A 21394-nucleotide genomic window follows, 5' to 3' on the forward strand; every position below is an offset into this window, starting at 1 on the left:
ATTTCTAGGTTCACAAGCATGATTATTTGGGCACTACAAGGAATTCATATGTTCCATTTCACTTCCATCACATTCACTACAAGGAACATTTGGGCACATAGAAGCATTATGATCATTCATTCCACATAATTGACATGGCCAACATTCCATAATCATGCAACAAGTAGAAAGATTGGAGTTAGAGTGAGAAGATGTACCTCTCCCCTTAATTTGGGAGGGAAGAATTGGAGCTTGGGAAGGGGGCTTCTCAAGCTTTTCTTTGAGAGACATAACTTCTTTCCCTAAATCCGCAATCAAAATGGTCAAATCATTGATGACACTAAGTTGTTCGATCGAGTAACCCTTGCTTGTTGGTTCTCTTTCCACTTCTTGCCAATTCATATAATGACGAGCTACTTCATCAATAGCATCAACCACTTCTTCTTCCGTCTTGTTCATGATTGGGCCTCCGGCTCCGGCATCCAAACTTGCTCTCCCATGAGAACTCAACCCACCATAAAAGATATGTATGATTTGATAGGTAGGAATCCCATGGTGTGGACACTCCCTTTGATAATCCTTAAATCTTTCCCATGCTTCATAAAGGCTTTCATTAGGCTTTTGCTTGAACCCTTGAATCAAAGCTCTTGCCTCCGCCGTTTTCTTTTGAGAATAGAAACGGAACAAGAAAGCTTTAGTGACATCATCCCAAGTTCTCAATGAATTGGGCTTCACCTCTTTGTCTAGCCATTCCAAAGACCTTCCTATGAGGGAGAAAGGGAACAACTTAAGGCGGATGAATTCTTGAAACACTCCATTAATCTTGATCGTGTTACAATATTTTTCAAACTCCTTAAGATGGTTCAATGGGCTCTCGTTCTTTGCCCCACTATATTGTCTCCTCTCAATTAGGGTGATCATTGACGGCCGAATTTCAAAGTCGTTTTTCGGTGTTGTAGGTGGAGCTATGGCGCTCTCATACCTATATGCACCGGGTACTCCCAATTCTTTCAAGGTAACTCTTGAATTACCTCCCATGGCTTGGGATCTATACACACAAAACTCAAAGACAATATTAGTAGCACGGCTACTAGTGTAGCCTAAGTGTAAAATCTTTTTGTATTTTGCAAATAAAGTGGAATAGACTCAACAACAACATGCACTCAAAGCACCATTCCCCGGCAACGGCGCCATTTTGATGGGAAGGAGCACGGTAGGTCGTTGGGCTACCACCCCACCCTATCAAACAAAATTTGTAACTTAACAAACCCCTATTTAGCGTAGTGGTAAGTCAAGGTCGAACCCAAGGGAATGGAGGTTGAATGCACGATGCCTAGGTTAAGCTATTCCGAAGTCTAGTAGGGGTTTAAGGTAGAAACCAAGGCTAAACTAGGCGATGCAAAAAGGCTTTTACTAAATGAATGCTAAGGCACTAGGGGAATGGATCCACATGCATCAACGATGAAGTTCAATCAACTTGGGGAATTAACCAATCAAGTCAAGCAATGTGAGGGAAAACCGAAATTGCAACCAAGAGAGTACATCAAGCTATTCTCCTAGAGGTCTAATTAGCGTCAACTACATCAAACACTAGCTAGGAAACATCACAAGATATCTCAATCGAGTAAATGTAAGCCACAAATCAATGGTCCGTATCAATGTAAACTCACAATGCAATCTAGTGTGAATAACAAGGGTGATCAAGCCTAATCAAGCACACACATGCACAAAATCAATCAACCAATTTAATCACATTATCAACTCAATCAATTTCCCCCAAATTAATCTCAATTCATCATCAATACATGCTTCACCACTACCCTAGCAAATAAACTACTCACAATCCATAAAGAACATCAAAATCAAAGCTAAACTAATCATCATTATCAAATTCATCAATTGAAATCATATTGAAACCAACAAATTCAATCAAAATCAATCAAACTATCAATTAACCAAATCAAACAACGATACTAATGAAATCAAACATTGAATTACATTAAAGAGTAAAGAATTCTTACAAACTTGATAGGAATCAAATCAAATGGAGCAATCTTCAATCATCAATCATCAATCATCAAACCCACACTTTCTCTCTCTAAAAATGTTAAGAACTAATGTTTTCTCTCTCTAAAATTTTATCTAATCCAATTCTTTCTAATGAATCTCTAATCCCCTCTCTATAAATGGAAAGAAATAACTAACAATCCCAAGAGGAAGTTGGGAAAGACGTCCAAAAATAGACCCACGTCGGTGCGGGCGCTCGAAGGAGAGAGAATGGTGCGCACGAGAGCACACCCTGGCAGGTGCGCCCACACGCACCTGATGTGCGGCCGCACACGACAGATGTGCGGCCGCACACTCCTCTAGTGCGCCCGCATAACGCTGCTGCTTCCTCCTTTCTTCTTTGCCCTAGCTCACGAGGTGCACAAATCCTAGATGATGATGATGGAGGACAAGGTAGGCAGGAACTTCCTTGAATTTCTTGAAGAATAGAAGCCATGAGGAAGGCATAAACAAGACCTTGAAGCATGCTCCTTGAACCTCACATTGACTTGAAACTTCTTGCACAAGCTTTAGGCATGAAAATCAATGGAAAACTATGGAAAGGAAGCCCGGGAATCCTTGGACAATCAATCACAACCTACAATCAAAGGATAAAAAGCAAGTAAAAGGGAAAAATAGCAAGTAAACAAGAAAAAGCATGAAATAGAGAAACTAACTACAAAAATCATAAAATGAAGAAAACAAGAATAAAACTAAGGAAAACTAAAGAAAAGAGAGATAAAATGAAATAGAAATCACCCAAAAAGGAACGAAATGAGTGCCAAAAATGTCACTCATCAGAGTTGTGGGTAAACTCTTAGGACACCCTTATGAGACCTCACTCGTCCTCATAGGCGACTTTGGGGTTTAAAGGGCTTGTTGCAGCTAAAAGCAACCGTGATTCCTACGACAGTGAGTCTTAGTGTATATTCTCATCTTGAGTCTTTCTTTTTTTTCTTTTTGAATAAGTCTTTCATCCTTATTCTTTCTTGCTTTGTTTTGCTCGAGGACGAGCAAAATTTTAGCTTGGGGGAATTTGATGAGTGTCATTTATTGCACTCATTTGGCTTCTTTTAGGATGATTTTTATGCTATTTTATAGCTCTTTTCTTTAGTTTTCCTTAGTTTTGTTCTTTATTTCGTTAGTTTGTGCTTTCCTTAGTTAGTTTTCTTGTTTTGTGCATTTCTTTGTTTATTAGTTCTTTTTCCCTTTTATTTGCTTGTTTTCGTTTGTTTTCAGGTTGTGATTGTGTTTCAAAGGATTCCCGATCCTACCTCTCATATTTCTCATCAATTTGGATGCCTCGTGTTCGTCTTTTGGAGCTCAAGTTTGAAGGAACGCAAGGAGCAAGTCAAGAGATGGGTGCACGCATGCAGTAGGGGCATCATCTTTGGCATGAAGCGACAAAAATATCTATTTCAAGACTGCCTACCTTAGTGTTCATCATCATCACCAAGACGAGCGCATGAGGATGAGCTAGGACGAAGAAGAGAGGGGGGTGCCCTGCTTCCAGGTGCGGGCGCGCACGCAAGGGGTGCGGCTACACACCTGGGAGGCGCGGGCGCGTCCCCCTGGGTCTCTGTTCCGTACCCTTTTTCCCGCGGCTACGCCTCTTCCTTGATGCGGCCGCACCCCTTGATGGAGTTGATGATGTGATTAAATTGGTTAATTAATCATGTGCATGTGTGAGTTTGATTTAGGCTTGATCACCCTAGTTATTCGCACTAGATTGCATTGTAAGTTCACATTGATATGAACCATTGATTTGTGGCTTGCATTTACACGATTGAGGTGTCTTGTGATGTTTCCTAACTAGAGTTTATCGTAGTTGACGCTAGTTAGACCTCTAGGTGAATTGCTTTATATGCTCTATTTCTTGCATGGTTGATCTTCCCTCGCATTGCTTGACTTAGCAAATTTGACCTCCCAATTAGTTGAGTCCATTATGACTACGGGCCTGTTCTCATTGACTGAACTAAGCTGAACTGAACTGAACTGAACTGAACTCAGCTGAACTGAACTGAACTGAACTCAGTAGAACTGAACGGAACCGAACTAAACTGAACTGAAATGAATATTTTATAAGAGAAGGAAATTAGGAGCTGAACTAAACTGTACTGGACTGAATTGAACTTAACTTAACTGAACTTAATTGAACTGAACTGAACTTAACTGAACTGAACTCAGCTCAACTGAACTTAACTGAATTTCAACGTAAGAAAACAGGCCTTACATGTGGATCCTAGCCCTAGTGCTTATTACATTTGATTTCTTCTCGTTTATTTGTCGTCTTTGTCCTAGCAAAGAATTCATACCCTATCTTTAGAATTCGGAATATCTTTACCTTAGACAATAGACAATAGCCTACCATTCCTTTGGGTTCGACCTTCGACTTACTGTTATACTGGTGTAGGGTTGTGTTGAGTGTTTATAAATTTTGTTTTGACCTTGGGTAGGGGTTAGCCTCAACGACCTAGCTTTGACCCTTGTCACTTGAGAATACAGCTTTATTAACAACAAGAAAACGAAAAGTGCATGCTGGAAGAGCTAGACTTCCTGCCAGAAGTAAGGTTAAAAGCAGCTCTCAAGATGGCAGCATTGAAGAGCAGGATTTCCAAAGCTTTCCACAAGAGAGTCAAGCACAGAGAGCTCATGCCCGGAGATTTAGTCCTCAGAAGGACATCAGTAGTGGTAAGAGGAAATCAACATGGAAAACTGTCAGCAAACTGGGAGGGCCCTTTCATCATTCACGAGCAGGTAGGACCAGGTGCATTCCTCCTCGCAGATCAAGAAGGTCAGGTCTTAAGAAATAGTTTCAATGCTGATGTGTCAAAGAAATATTTTATCTAAGAGGCAAGAAATTAAGAAGAAATAGAGATAGTTGTTTTAATTTTGCAAAAACTCTATTTAGTTCATGTTATGTTAACTAAGGCATTTGAGCCATTTTTATTCAATGAAGTATGAGCCTCTACGTGAGGAGTATGTTGCGTACACTTTTTTAAATATATCATGCTTTAGCATCATATACTAACATGCTAAAGTAAAAAAAAAAAAAAAAAAACACGCGCAAGTGTTAGAGGCAAAAAACACCCCAGCGCAAAGTGGCAAATTAACGCATCCCTCCCTGAGACCTCACCTCACCTGCTCAAAGTAAAACAGGACACCACCTCGGGGACGCCTGAGGGGGAGGCCTAGCACGTTCAACTTGAGCAGGAGAGATAAAGGGAAACGAAGAAGATGAGCTACGTGGGCAACACTAAGGTTCTCTTAGTCCCAACAGCTCACCTCTTTGAGGGGGAGAGGAAAGGGGGAGATAGACATACAATAAGCCCTTACGAAGAGAAGTAAGTGGCACAAAACAACAAGTCGCAGCATAAACAAGCTGAACGACATAAAACAAGTCACAACACAAGCAAGCTGAAAGACATAAAACAAGTCCCACCAAATCAAGCTGAATGACATTAAACGAGCAGTTAGAAAGCTGATTGACACAAATAACTCTTCGCAAAGCAAGAGGAATAACGCCAGACAGGCAACAATCGAGTAAACTAACCAGCATGCAAGCAAACCTCTACCAGAGTTGAACAGAGTGAACAATGCATAAGCACTCAAAATAAATAGAACAAGAAGAATAAAGTTCACTAAAGTTCTTGCCAAAGCACAGCAGAGAACAAAGAAGCAAAGAAGCACTCAGCAGCCAAATTAAGAAGACAGGGAGGCCTAACCTACGAGGCTTCATCAAACGTAATAATAAAGAAGCTGCTATGCTAAAAGATCTGGATATTGCTATGAAGTACTCAGTTCTAGGAAAATGTGCAGCAACGAAATAAATAGCAGGCAAAACAGCAGAAGAAGATTACAAAGTGCATATAATATAAAGCTGAACCCCTGCCCACCAGAGCAGAGTAAACATTTAGCAGGTCAGTTACAGTATAGGCAAAGCTGATCCCTCGTCCACCAGGACAAGGAAACACTCAACAAGTAAATTCAAGAAAGCACAAATTCAAGTTAATCTGGGCAGACCCAGCAACGAAAGACAAAGTATTCTGAGAAGATACAAGGAAATATAATCTTTGGCAGCTATACACCCCAAAGATAGTAACAAAAACTACCTAGTTACAACAGATCTGGGTGAGGGAAAGTTAGAGGAACCACTAGAGTAAGAAGGTGACAGCTGCCATAACCTTTATTGATCACCAGCCAAGGACTCCACCCCAATAGCCGCAGCAACGTCAGGGCAGAGAGGAACTTCCAAGTTTAGCACAGCTTGGTTGGGAATCTTGCAGCCAGCAACACGGGGGTGATCAGCAGGGATATCAAACAAACCAGCCTCGCCTGCATCCTCAACCTTAGCCCAGAAAGCGTTGAAGCGAGCCTGCTGCTCCTTGTTTCGGGGTTTTTTGAGTCCCTTGGGAGAGTTACAACACTAAGACTGGATGCTCACTTTGACGCCTGTACCTGCAAAACAACGGAGCACCAAGTGGTCGGTGGTCCGCCTCTGAAGCCTAAGTTAGTAAAGGTCCGAAGAATAAGGTGCGGAATGAAAAGGTTATCTGCTCGGATTCCGAGCTCGGGTGTACTGTTCTCTTTAGAGTGACAGTTCTGACAATGATTAGTAATCACTGAATATTCCTCGTAAGGCATGTAAAGGTTAAAGTGTACGTATGTGCGTAGCCATAAATGAGGAGGTCATCTCCTATTTATAGGCTCCTTGAAAAGTGTGCACACCCTAGGGTTTCGTGCCCTAGGGAATATTCGCGCAGCTTTTGCAGACCTCGGGATTTGGGCCTGAAAACCGTCAATCCCAGGTCCTTTTATCCGTCTGCCACATGTCGTTCCCTGGGAGGTCCAAGGTGACGCCCCTTCCAATGACACGTGGCGGACTCTAATTGGGCCAATTGGCCTAGGGTATTTTACCCAAATCATTGGCCCCTCACAGGTGACACGCGCTTGCCACGTGTTTCCTGTGACAAGTGTCATCATCCGGTTGGTCAGATTTCAAAAAGTTATTGTGGAGGGAAAACTTAGGGTTTTTAACCCTTCTATAAATAGAAGGTTTTTACCCCCCTGACATTTTACACCTTTGCGAATTTTTGGAGAATCTTGGACTTTTGACTTTAAGAATCTCAAAATTCCTTAAGTGTTTCTCATCTTTCAAGCATCCGACACTCGACCAGCTGTCCGACCGTTCTTCAGCCAACCAAGCGTCTTTCACCCTTCTTCTAAAGGTAACGCCTGTTTCCTTCTTTTGCTTTTCATTTTTTCTTTGTTTTCGAAAAAATGATGTCCCAATCGCATGCGGCACAGCATAGGATAGTGATCAGCCGGTCACCGGGGACGGCTGAATCTAGAACTTGCAGTGCCGACTGCTTGGCCAGCGACTGTGCTTTGCGAACTTCTCCGAATCCGACCGTTTCCGTGTCTGTGCAGGACACTATGGCCAGAACAAAAAGAACAGCAAGAAAATCTAACTCCGATGGGTCTTTCTACCATTCAGATGGTTCAACCTTTTATTCAGACGGCTGAATGAGGGTGCCTCGAAGTGAGGTGTCGGAACACCCTGATAGCCCTTCTTATCTTCCTCCTATCCCCACCTACTACCATTCTCCCACTTCAAGTGGTACTCCCAGTGATAGAATACTAGAGGAGGCGGATGAAACTTATGCACCCAGGCCTTCTGGACAGGCGCCAGAAGAGAATATAGGGGAGAACCCCAAAGGCACCAGTCGGCGGTCCCCTAGCTCTGATGAGAGCTCTGATGACAAGTCGGCCTCGTCATCTTCTTCAGATAATGCCTCCATTTCTTCTAGGGAGGCAAGGGCCACTATAGATGCTGTCAGAGAGTCCTTGGCAGTTGAGAGGGGGGAGTCTTGGGCCGAGCCGAATGCTTCCAGGCGCTTAGAGAAAGCCCCCTACTATCATCATGTTCCGCAAAGCAGGCGGAACACCATGGCAACGGCCTTGCAAGTTTTAGGCGCAAGGTTGTCCTGGGCCATGGCTATACTCAGTGCGTCCTTAACAAGGACGACACTATCACTTGGCCGACTATGGCCAGCTATGAAGACCGAGCATTCGGTTGCTATGAGGCGGCCTTCCAGGCTGGCTTGTGCTTCCCTCTCTATCCGACCGTGGAGAGGATCTTAGATGGATACCAACTTGGTATCTGGCAACTTGTACCCAACTCCTGGATCAACATTTTGGGGTACGTTGCCGCCTGCGAGATGCTGCAGGTGGAGGCGAGTTTTGAAGCATTCTCCCACATGCATTATCTTAGTAGGGCGCCTGCTAGGAGTGGTGAGGGCTGGTACACCTTGACTACTTGCAAGTGGTACATGATGGCTGTTGGCAAAGAAAACAAGTGGAAAGGCTGGAGAACTAAGTTCTACATAGTCAAAGCTGCAGACAACCGCCTAAACCAAAAGTTTAACAGGTGGAACAAGGATCCACCTCTTCTAGCAGGAAGGAGTGCATTGCCTGCTCTTCCTAGACGAGCAAAGGAGGAGATCATGGACGCGGGTTTGTTCACCGTGTCCGTGAAGGCGAATGCTGAGGGGGACAAGGAAGTCACCCCTCAATGTTATCTCCCGTTGTACAAATGGTTTGAGGAGGGGACGTTCTTGGCCGCTTGTGGGCTAAGTACTGAGATGCCGAGAGGTATTCCGCCGTCTGTTTAATATGCAATTTCATTTTGCTTTTCTTCACTTGTTAAATGATTCTAACACTTGTTCTTTTTTGCAGACAAAGCAATGGAAAAACTCTCGGCCTCCTGGAAGCCGGCTGTGTCTGCTGCCAGATACAGATCAAACGTTATCAACAGGGCGGAGGCTACCACCAGCACTAAGGTGGATGAGCAGCGACCAGTCGGTACCCCAAGGGTGAGGATTTTATACTTAGCATTTTTCTGATTAATGCTGAACTTGTCCAAATGTTGTCTGACTTGTTTTTGTCTTCATTGATGTAGGGTACCTCCACCAAGTCCCCATCAAAACCATCCGACCCTAAGCTCCAAAAGACTAGGGCGGGTGATGTGAGCGCATCCGGCAAGGGCGGTCGGAAGAACATAGCTCATAAGCCCAAGAGAGGCCCAAATGCCTCTACTCACGAAGCTGATAGTGAGATCAGCAGGCCGGATGTCCAAAGGACATCGAAGGGTGGCTTCAAGCAACCTTCTACTGCTGGTGGCTCAGCCGGTGAGAAGAGGGTTCTGGGGAAGAAGAGGAAGAAGAAGAGGACGACGGTAAAGACCATTCGTCCTTCTTTATCTCCTAGTTAGCCAACCTTGAATATTTTCTAACTTTTTTCTATTTTCATCCTGTGCAAAGGCCGACTGTAGTTCAAATGGCCAAATCCATGCTGAGGGCGATTGATGCTGACGACAAAGCATCCGTCAGAGGAGTCGGCACCCTAGACTTAGATGGCATTCTAGGGAACCTCTGCGAGGTATAAGTTTGAACTTGAACAATTTTTCATTCGTCCTTTTTTTTTGTTTGTTCAAGTCTTTATCTGCCTGGTTTTAACCATTCGGCTTCTTTTTGCAGGCCATGCTGCGCGTCCAAGGGCTCAGGAAACCCCTCAAGGACAAGTCCTAAGGGGTAAAGGCCGCTAAAGCTCTGGCCGAGTCCGCCTTGGATAGGGCTCAATTTGATATTCCTCATAATGAATTTCTGACGCTTGATATGATGTATTCGCAGTCGGAAGCCAATCTGCAGGTGTAGAAGGACCTGGACTCGGCCCGCCTACAAATCTCCAACCCTAAGAAAGAGATCAAATCTCTTAAGACGGAGCTCGAGCCTCTTCAAGATGCCAAGGAAGAGGCCGAGAGAGCCAAAAAGAGGGTGGGCCGCCTCGAGCAGCGCCTCACAAACCAGGAGCACCAGCTGAAGACCAAGTATGAGTCCTTTGCTGAGCAAGAGAGAGCTGATCTTGTTAAGCAGATGGTAAGTGATTATGACTCCATCATGCGGGACACTTGGGCGACTGTGATTATGAGTCCCTTGCTGAGCAAGAGAGAGCTGATCTAAGTTTGATGAAATCAGCAAAGCATTCAACGATCGCCTCCTCGAGGAGATGGAAGAAGCTACTAAGGCTGATGCCGATGCCAAGGAAGGCTCTGGGTCCGACTCTTCTAGGGAGTCGTCCTCTGATGAGGAGGAAGGTCAGGTGGAGGAGCGAGAGAAAAATGATGAAGAGCAGCCGAAGGACAACAGGCCAGCAGTCAATGAAGAAACTCTCTTCTAATCACTTAAGCTTTTTATATTCTGTTTCTGCTGCCAAATGGCCAAGTACTTTGTTTTTCCGGCCTGCGTGCCGAGTATTTGTATTTTTACCGGCCGAGGGGTCGGGTAATTTGACAATCTCTCTGGCTTTGCCAGAAAACTATCTTAACCAATCGTCTAGTGGCGATTTGTCTTTTTTAATTTGAATCATTCGGCCATTTGGCTGAAGTTCTCCATATTCTGTCCTTTGAATTTTTTCGAAATTTTTGCATGTTTTTGGCTAAGTATTATAACCTGTATACCATGCGAATGTTCTTGCCCCAGGACGGATGTCGAGTGGTTTCGGTTTATTGGATTGATCAATCACTATGGTGATTGCCCCAAACCACGCGGCAGACGTCCATCCAGAATTGGCAAATATAAGTGTTCATTCGGCCATTGGCTCGAACTAAACTCAAATTTCCAACTTAGCTGATATGCTAAGGAAAAATCCCTGCATGTTCTGCCCCATAAGCAAAAACAGGCGCATCCGGTCATAGGCCTCTTTGAGATAAAAATGCTAAGTTTGTAACTTAGCCAATTTTCTTTAAATTAATTGTCCGCCTGTCTTGCCCCATAGGTAAGGATCAGGCGTCATCCGGCCAATAGCCTCAATTAAGTGCTAAGTAGTTAACTTAACTCGTATATTTAAAAAATATTCCGCCTGTTTTGCCCCTGAGGTAAAATAGGTGCATCAGGCTTTATGCCTCGGTTAGCCTTTACTTGTGAAACAGTGACCATTTCTGAAATGTGCTAGAACAGATAGAAATTTTTTGCGTTTTAGATTTCACTTTCGATTAGAACAAACGACTGCGGATGCTGCCTTAGCATTCGGTAGGGCCGCTTGATATATTCGTAGAGCAATGTGCTACCCAAATGGGAGATGCTTATCCTCGACCAATTCGCCCGAATGGACGTCGCCGGTTATCTGACTCATGTTGGAGCAGACGGTCATACTCATGTTGGAGTAAACTGTGACCATTCGGTCTATTTTTGTTTTTTAACATTCGGTCATAGGCCTCTTAAATGATTAAGTAAATATTCGTCAAATGTTAGTATAAACTTAATGAAATTTCGTAGGAACGACTGTTCTAAAACAATCGGCTCCTTCAAAGGGATTGGGGCGTCTGCTGTTGGGACATACACTTTCTCGGCTGGTGGGGCCGCCTGGTCTTCCCTAATATCATCAAGGTCGACTATTTGTTTGCCCCGGAAGGTTGCTGCGACCGCGGGCTTGACATCCGAGAGGTAACACTCCCAAGGTTGAGCAGCCGTCTGGTACAATGGCTGAGCCATGTACTGAGCCGGCTGAATTACATGAGGTCCAACTTGAACCCGAGGGCTGCTTACTGGAGTCTCATGCACAGATTGTGAATACCTGAAGGATGTATTCCATCTAGAAGCTGTCGTGATAAGTCGACGTAGAGGCCGACTCTGAAAGCTGATTCCTCTTCTGCTCGATGTAATGTCGAGCGTCGGAGAATGTTTTCTTGTTACCATCCGGCTGAACATGCCGAATGGCTTTTCTTGTAACCGTTTCTGGGAAACGGAGTCTTGAAAGGTCAAACTGAGGCCGATCCGTCTCCTTAGGATGAGGAGTCGGCTGACGGTCCCTGACCGATTTGTGCTTGCCCACCTGGGCTGACTTCTTGGCCGACTGCTCCTTTGCAGGAGTAGCCGACTTCTTGTTGGTGAGTTGTTTAATCTCACCACGGAGACTGCTCACAAGCTTCATGAGCTCGTCTCTGGTTACTGGGTCCGATCCTTCCGCCTAGGTAGGATCAACCGGCTTTATTGGATGTCCGACTGGTTTGCTCGGAACATTCTGAGAGTGAGGGCGCTCTCGCTTTTCCTTGCTGCGGATGCGCCTGAGATGAGAGACCCATCTCTGGCAGTATAGATTTCAACGTCACCGTCGTCACCTGAGTCATGGTCAGATTGGACCAAAACTTCTTCTAGGGACCGATTGGTCTCTAGTGGCTGTCTGGTCTCCGGTGGCCGGTTGGTTTCCGGAGGCCGATTGGTTTTAGGAATTGGTACAATTTCCAAAGAGGCCATCTTAGAGGTATCCTACCCACAGACGGCGCCAAATGTTTCGGGGGTTTTTGAGTCCCTTGGGAGAGTTACAACACTAAGACTGGATGCTCACTTGGACGCCTGTACCTGCAAAACAACGGAGCACCGAGTGGTCGGTGGTCCGCCTCCGATGCCTAAGTTAGTAATTGTCCGAAGAATAAGGTGCGAAATGAAAAGGTTATCTGCTCGGATTCCGAGCTCGGGTGTACTGTTCTCTTGAGAGTGACAGTTCTGACAATGATTAGTAATCACTGAATATTCCTCGTAAGGCGTGGAAAGGTTAAAGTGTACGTATGTGCGTAGCCATAAATGAGGAGGTCATCTCCTATTTGTAGGCTCCTCGAAAAGTGAGCACACCCTAGGGTTTCGTGCCCTAGGGAATATTCGCGCAGCTTTTGTAGACCTCGAGATTTGGGCCTGAAAGCTACCAATCCCAGGTCCTTTTATCCGTCTGCCACGTGTCGTTCCCTGGGAGGTCCAAGGTGGCGCCCGTTCCAGTGACACGTGGCGGACTCTGATTGGGCCAACTGGCCTAGCTTAGGACAAGCTGCTAACGAACCGAGCGTAGCTTCCCATCCGCTATCATGGCGATCAGCTAATAGCTTAGCAAAGTAGAAGAGAGCGCAAAAGATTTGAGTGCCTCTTTTCTGGCAGCTTCCAGTTCGGTTATATGTCCAGCTCGCAAATCTGCAATCTCTGCCTCCAACGTCTTCACCCTGGCCTGAGAGGTCCCTAACTGCTCTTTGCAACTCTTCAACTTGGTCTGAGTAGCTGAAATTCTCCCAAGTGGAGCTGTAGGGCGTCCGCCCTCTCCCTCAGAGGAGTCACCTCGTTGGCCATAGCATTCCTTTCAGCCTGAGCTTGCAGGACCTCCAAGTTCTTCTGAGAAAGAATAATGCCCTAATTCCGATACTCCTTCTCCTCTAACATCAGGGCATTTGATAAATCTCATACAGACCTGACAAGCTGCGCAAAAGACAGAAAAGGAAAGGAGTAAACCAAGGCAGATTTTAGCCAAAAGCAAAATAAAACAAGGCAGTATAAAGAAATCAACAAAAAAAAGAAGAAAAGGCAGAAGCATAAACTAACCTTCTGCAAGTCAAGAAAAGCCGTAGCAGCAAGAAGACTAACCGAGTCACGCGTAGAGTCAGCGGGGAGACGAACTCCTTGAGTCAAACGGTACCCCAAAGTACCAACTTTTTGAGGGTTGTCCATAAATAAGACTTGTCAGCCCTCACATTCATTAGGGGCCGAAAGGGAGCATTCTCAGCTCCAATAGGGCAGAGTATAGGGCGAAGATGAACATCAATGAGAACCTCAAAAAACTCAATACCTCAGTAGGGCGGAAAGTTCCTCCAGTAGAAATTAAGGTAGCAAACAGAGGGTTCTCAAAAGCATCACTCAAGAATTGGTGAACACAATGGTTAAGTTCACTGGAATTCTAAGTGTTCATCCCCCTTTTTCGCTTCAGGCTCATCCCCTGCAGGGGCAGAGGACTTTGGATCCTCCTCCAAGTCAATAATTGGACGATCCTGCTGGTGAGAACCCCCTTCCCGGGAGAGCCCACCTCTTGAAGCACATCGAAGCCGCCCTCTCAACCCAGAGGGACGCGGCGGAATTCAGGGAAGCTCTATGATAGTCTCATCAGGGAGCTGGAAGTCAGTAGCTATAACAGAGGGGACAGCAGTATCCTTCGGAGCAATAACATCACCAGCAGTAGAAGGAAAGAGCAGAACATGCTCAGCAGAAGAAATGGGCTTTTCACCCACAAGAGTGGTCTCAGCCCCCTTAGAGGGAACTGGAGAACACTATCAGCAAAATCATTAGCAGTTTTTTTTGGATCATCAGAAGCTTTATCACGTTATCTTTTGGCAGCAGAAGTTTGAGGTGCCACCCGGCCGGAAGCCGCGACAGACTGCTTCTCAAGAGAAGCATCACACGCCACTAACGCCTCATATTCTTAAGCCGCCCTTCGAGGAGCAGGCCGAGTCTCACGCCTACTCCCAATAGTAGAGGATGAAGGCTCAACTTCAGCGTGGCTGGACCTAGCACGCTCAGCAGTAGATGTAGTGCCAACAACAACCCGAAGCTCAGCTGGAGCCAGACGCACTTCACCCTTCAGAGAGCCTGCAAACAACTCAAGCGTGTCAAAGAGCTCAGGGGGATTTTCAGGGGTAGCATTCAAAGGGTCCTTCCAATTATCAGCCAGCCAAAGGATAAGTTTGTCCAACTTGTCGTAGCCTGAAAAGGAGATGGGCAGAAAAATCAAATAAGGCAAAGAGAAAAAATGAAAAAAAAGAAAGAAGGAGAACAAATGACAGAAAGTTGAAAGCTTACCAGACTCATGTGTACGGAACAAGCGCATAGTAGAGAGCTACTCGTTCCCCACAATATATATGGAGCTGGGCAGCCAGATCTTGGGGAACTTAGAGTCACCAATCCCCGCTCCCTACAAAGACTCAAAAGTCTCTGTCTCACGGGCAGGCTCGGAGGAGGAGACGGTAACTCCAGCCATGTTAGTTCGGATCTCTCTAAAGTTGCACGGTGCAGTAAAATTAGAAGGCAACTTCACCTAGAAAAATTTACCAGTCCAGTCCCTGAAACGGGCAAGTTTTTGGTAGGACAAGACCCTGCTCTTCTTGGGAGTGACAAGGGAATAAACGTGTCGTCAATTGTCTATCCCTAGATCAAATACAATTTATACAACCTAAAAAATCCTAATACGAGTATAAGGCAAGCATAAGGGTCGAACCACAATGAGACATGCATAAACACCACATTCACTACTTAAGACTTAAGCTATCTCGGGACAAGAAGTGTGAATAACTAAGAGATTAAACTAAATATTAAGAATTATTAAAGATGAATATAACTAAACACCAAGGGAAGTGGGTAGATGTAGGTGCCAATTGATCATGTAATAACACGGAAGCAAAGCAATGGTAAACTAAGCATGCAAGAATATCGAAATAAAGCTCGATCTAACCGCCTTCCGGGGTTAATCGATTTCTCCTAACATAACCTCTATGTTTCCACACTAGAACCATATATTAAAAGGTGCAATCAATGAACTATCGATAGCAATGAACTTTAACTAAGTTAACTTCCGTTTCTTGTTAGCAAAGATTCACCTTTAATCAACCAACAATGTGCACTTGCAAGAAGATTAAAGAATATCAAACATACAAAGTCTTTAATCACCATTAACATAACCCCAACATCATAAGCATGAATCAATTAACTACTACACCATCCCCACACCTTTGGCTAGGTGACTACTCAGAATTCATATTGAAGACAATATCAATCATCAAATCAATAAGCAACAACATGATCAATAAGGAAAGATGGAAAATCAAAATAAGCAAACAAAACTAAATACAAAAGTAAAGAAAAAGAGAGTAAGAGATTGCTCATTAATTGAAGATGAAGATTTACAAAGATTCAATCAAGCTCCTTCTTCAATATCCAACTTCATCAATGAAAATCCACACTTTCTCTCTCTACTAATGAAGTTTCTCTCTCTAGATTAGGGTTTAAATGTTTCTAAGATAAGGCTAGATGATCCACTAATATCCCCTACGACCTATATATATAGGTCCCTTAAAGGATACAAAAATACGAAATAAAAAAAACAGCAACTCAGCGGTGCGCGCCCGCGCAGATGTTGTGCGTGTGCCCTCGCAGATCTTGTGCGCCCGCAGATCTGTGGGTACGGGGAATTAGACCCATGGATGCGCGCCTTCTCGCAGCAATATTGCGCGCTTGCGCTTGAAGAGTGTGCGCCCGCGCACAAGGCGCACACAACTCCCTGTTTTGGCTCTGCTTCTGCTGCTGTCTTGTGCGGGTTCTCCCAGAGCTGTGCGCCCGCACATATCAAAGTCGCGCGCCCGCACACAAAGCGCGCACAAGGCGCACAAAATCTTCTGTTTGTGTTCTGTTCTTGAAGCATTCCTGCGCAGGTTCTCACAGTGCTGTGCGCCCGCACACAGGGGAATTTGGGGGTGAATTGCTTTTCTTCCAATGCCTTGATTCCTACAAAACAAAAACAAAGAAAACAAGGAGAAAGGCAAACAAAGAAAAGAGGAACAAAAAGGAGAGAAAAAGGGGGCAAAAAAGCTACAAATGGGAGGGAAAAACCCGTAAAAAGAGCACTAAATTGTGGCATAAATGCCACTCATCAAATTCCCCCACACTTGCTTCTTGCTTGTCCTCAAGCAAAGGAAACCAAGGCAAAAGACAACATACATAACAAACACAACATGACAAGGTTCAAGAAAATCAATCAAGTACCACGTTGAGAAATGCTCAATTCGGACTCAAATATAATGACATTGATCAAAGAATACCTACCTTTCTCAATTCAAGTGGGAAAACACGCTTTAAGATGCTCAAGGTTGAGAGAGACAAACCTAAGGTTGACCACGCCCCTCTAAAGTCCAAGGGTCTTAGTTAAGGTTGTAATGTCATGGCTAAAGGTTAAGGTAGGGAATTAATTTGAAAACTTTGGTGGAAACTCCTAAGTGAAGCATAAGAGTGGCCATCTCTCAATAACAACATAGGAATCTAACCTAAATTTCAAATCACAACCTTCAATACAAATTACATGACAATACTGCTCTTTTTTGCAATATTTTCATTCAACTCAATTTTTCCTTCTCTTTTTCCTTTCTTTCTTTCCTCTTCATTTTCTTATTTTTTTTATTTTTTTATTTTGAATGGTGTTTGGTTTTCATAAATTACAACTTCCTTGCCAAACCTTTTGCACACTTTTTCAGGAATAGACTTTCAAGACCTCATTCGAACCAAATTGCACAACTTCCTTGCTTAAAATCAACACTCTCAAACTCGAACCTCACAAACCGATGCTTCACTAACTACAAGGGTTGGTAGAACATAGGCCGCTAGGTTTGTAATGTGGTTTAACCAAGAAAGGGGAAATAAGGCTCAACATGGCTAGCAAGAAGGTATATGTAAAATAAAAACCAAATTTGTAGCAAAACACAAGGAAAACAAAGAAAAATGAGAAGAGATGCCCTCTTCCTCCTCTAGAGTTATATGATCACGGTCTTGGGAGCTAGATACCAACACAAGGATTAAGACACGCATATTTAAGGATCCAAAATGCCGCTCATTAAAAGTGATGAAGGCTTGAACAATAAACGCTCACATGGGATATGAAAATAAGCAATTACCAACCAAGGGAATCCTATTCACTACGGAGAGCAACACCATCTAACCACTTTCCCGTGAACTAGGGGTTCAAACGTCCTCAAGAGTTCTAAACCGGGCTACCTTAGCTTAAAATGTGTCTAGTTCAACCCTAAGCACTCTCAAACCGTGAAGACCCTCTTCAACTAGGAAGGTAAGCATTCAAAAATATGTCATAACAAAAGCATATAGGTCCACATATCCAAATGAACGAGCAAATTCTCAATTTTCAAAAATTTTTCTCTTGTCATGATTATGAATGTCACATAAAATAAAGAAGAAAAGCAACACACAAAGAAAATGGAAGAAATCAAAAAGGTTCATAAATGAGGCATGCAAATCATATAAATCCCAATCGACATACAATGATCGTTGAATACAACATCAACGATCCCAGGTTCCTAAGAACCAAATCAATCAACCTCGTACCATTCAACTCCTTCTTAAACCAATCAAATATTTAAAGAGTTGAGAAGGAGAATTTGTCACCCAATTACGCTTAGCAAACGCAAATCCACAATCGTTGAAACACCATTGCTCAGAAAAATTTGGGGAATGCGCAAATAAGCCCTACAAAATGTCAAAGTCCAAAACAACTCGGCAAATATTTGGTTAGTAGCAAGAGAAATATATATAAAGAAATAAAGAGAAAACAAAATAGAAAAAAGAAACTACTAAAGAAAAAGAACAAAGGAAAAAAGGAAAAATGTTTGGATTAAAGGGGAATTTGGATTTTCGAAAAAACGGGAGCCAAAACAACACTAGGTTTCAATAAAAACATCATCATCATCATTTTTTTTGGAAAGAGGGGAAGGAAACTTCCAAAAAGACACCTATTGGCCCAAAATTGCGCCCCATAAGAACAAAGCCCTAAAATGAAACAATAAATAAGCACCCCCCCACACTTAAACGGAAAACCGTCCTCGATTTGAACAAAGTGGAAAATGGGGTGGAAGGGCTAAACTCGGCCCGAGGGCCCTAGTCCTCCATGTGAGAACTAGAGCCCTCTCCATATGGACTCCACTCGTAGTCGACGTCGATAGGAGGGTCATGGGGGTCCCAACCACCGGTGTAGCCCGGTGGAAAACCGCGGTTTCGGTATAGCTCTTGTTGATAGTCTGGAAGAGGGTCAAAGGGAGGGGGCATCTCAAGAGGCTCGGATGTCTACATGGGGTAGTTGGGGTCCCCACGGTAATCACACCCCCCCGGTGCCTTGTAATCGTACCCCTCAAAGGAGGGGTAGTTCACTCGGAAGGCCCCTTAAGATGAAGGCCTGGACCAATAAGGCCAAACCGGTTGACGGGGAGTGCCGTCAACATGCGGTTCCTCGTGAGAAGGAACCGGCCCCTGTTGGGGCGGAAAATACGGATAGTTCACAGGTGGGTCAAAGTGCCCTTGGTTTACATGCCAATCATAAATGTTGGCATTGTAAACCGAGTACCCATCGGCGGCCTCCGTCAACCGGTTAACTTGCATAGAAAGGTTTTGGAAGGCACGCTCAAGGTTAAAAGAGGAAGAGGAAGAGGCCATACCTCCCTCGCTAGAGGAGGGGACGCGAAAACCTTGGGATCCTTCCCCATATTGAAAACCTTGAAGTTGAAACCCTTGTTGTTGTTATTGTTGATGAAACTGTTGTTGTTGAAATTGTTGTTGCTGTTGAAATTGTTGTTGTTGTTCTTCTTGTTGTTGTTATTGTTGTTGTTGATGTCGCTCGCGGATAATCATTTTTCGCTCACCTCTAAGAGCGTTGGGAAGGACGCCATTTTCCCTAGGAATCTTCAACACATTCCTTGTGTTCCGCTCCAAGGAAGATCGGCTCGGGTATGGAAGAATGAGAGAGCTCTTCATAAGAGAGCTTGCTCAAATCATGTTTGCTAAACACCGCAAACCCCAAGATGCGGTGAAGGATGCGGAGTACTGGATGGATAATTTGGCTTGCCACCGAGTACTGAGTACTAAACTCATCCATATCGGTAATTGTCCACCACCAACGGAAAGCGTCGTACTCGGGGAAGAGCTCGGTGGATGGGGCAAGAAGATCGGCGTCGGAGTTAAAGTCTAGGAGTTCATTTAGACGCCGAAGAGAGATGACATGACGGGCATTGAAGAGTTGGAAGGAGATTTGGAACTCGTTGTTTTCAACGGGTTCCTTCTCAAAGGAGGCTAGGAACTCGTAGGTGGGTTCCTTGAAGGTTGGGTATTGGTGTTGGATGAACTCACTCATCCCAAGGTTATCAAGAAGGGATCGAAGGTCCTCATCTATCCCCAAGTCACGCATTGAGCGTTGATAGTAGTGTCGGGTGGGGTTAAGCTTGCGTTTGAGGAGTGTTTGATGGAAAGGAGCATGGTGTCGGTTCACAAATTTTAAGGTGGGAAGAGAGGATTGTGCTTGGTTTAGATTTTGAGAGGAGGGTTGGGGTTCATCACCTGATATTCTAGGCTCCTTCCTACTCCTTCTCCTACCACTCATCTGCACCAACTTTACTCACAACTCAAAATGATAACGAGAACACCAAGGAGTGATTCCAACACTCAAGAATACCAAATCCTTCCCACACAACAACAACAATTAATACCTTTGATCTTGCTATCTAAAAAGGGGTTAGGAGCAACAACTTTCCAAATACAAATAGCACAAGATAAAACAACTATGACAACAACAATCAACGCCAGAATTTGCAATACTCAATCACTAAAGAGAAAATCACTAGGCAAATTTAAATATCAAGCATCAAAAACTCACAATCAACATACATTTTCAATCTCACATGCATTAACAATTTTCAATGCTCAAAATTAAGCTAGTGATCACTCACAAAATTCTTAATATCCAAATCAAGTAATTGCTAGCCAAATTTCTTGCAAACAACAATATTCATCAACAATACATACAAATCACCAAGAAATTCTCAACAAAATCCAAAATTATAAGCAAAACTATCTCAAAATCACACAAAATTCATACAAGCTCAATTCTTGCTTAACAATCCTAAAACATGATATTATCTAATCAATTAAAGCCACAAAGTACTCAAGGATTAGGATTATACCACAATTGAAGAGCTTGAAGACCACCAAGAGCCCTCACACACCACCACCTCCACCACCAAAGAACCACCACAAACTTGATGAAAAATGGATGATTTTGAGAGGGAAAAGTGATGAATTTGTGAGAAGAGTGAGGGAATGTAAGGGATGTGATGAAATTTCTAGGAAATAAGTGAGATTAGAGGGGATTTGGGAGGTTAGGGTCTGAGTTCATGAGGAGAGAGAGTGAGAATCGTGAGTGGGAGTTGTGAGAATGATGAAAGAAACGGGAAAAAGAACACTTAAGCCCCAATAAACCCAGATCTGCGCGCCCGTGCAGGTATACTGCGCACCCGCACAGATGGCGCACACACGTCGCGCAAAACCTTCTGCCAAAATCTAGAATTTTTGCCTTCAATCTGTGCGGGTTCTCGCAGGCCTGCGCGCCCGCACACCCCTCTACTGTGCACCCACGCAGATGTCGCGCAAAAGGCGCGCAAATGTTTCTGCCAGGTTCTGATTTTCTAAGCTTCCCTGTGCGCGGGTTCTCCCAGGCCTGCGCGCCCGCTCACAGGGTCTTCATCAATATTTTCACTTTAAATGCTCCTCACTCACTTCCTAGTCTCCAAACCCCAACTTAGCTCCATATATAACACCAAACGGCCTACAAAAATAGTCTTTAATTACACATCTAAACTCCATACAATCATGCTAGATGCACCATTTATCAAAGACACAAATACAATCAGAACTCACAAATCCCAATAATCCAAAGTTGTATATAGAAAAATGAAAGCAAC

At 44.0% G+C, this 21394-nt stretch overlaps 1 non-coding gene across 1 annotated transcript; it reads left to right on the top strand.

The window, feature by feature from the left end:
• The first annotated feature begins 526 nt into the window (after positions 1-526).
• On the top strand, positions 527-632 carry LOC145621847 (small nucleolar RNA R71). The gene has a single exon (XR_014108640.1). It is a non-coding gene; the product is annotated as a small nucleolar RNA R71 (small nucleolar RNA).
• The last annotated feature ends 20762 nt before the right edge of the window (positions 633-21394 follow it).

The sequence above is a fragment of the Chenopodium album genome, chromosome 27 (assembly GCF_948465745.1).
Source record: "Chenopodium album chromosome 27, dcCheAlbu1.1, whole genome shotgun sequence".
In the NCBI taxonomy this organism is placed as follows: Eukaryota; Viridiplantae; Streptophyta; class Magnoliopsida; order Caryophyllales; family Amaranthaceae; genus Chenopodium; species Chenopodium album.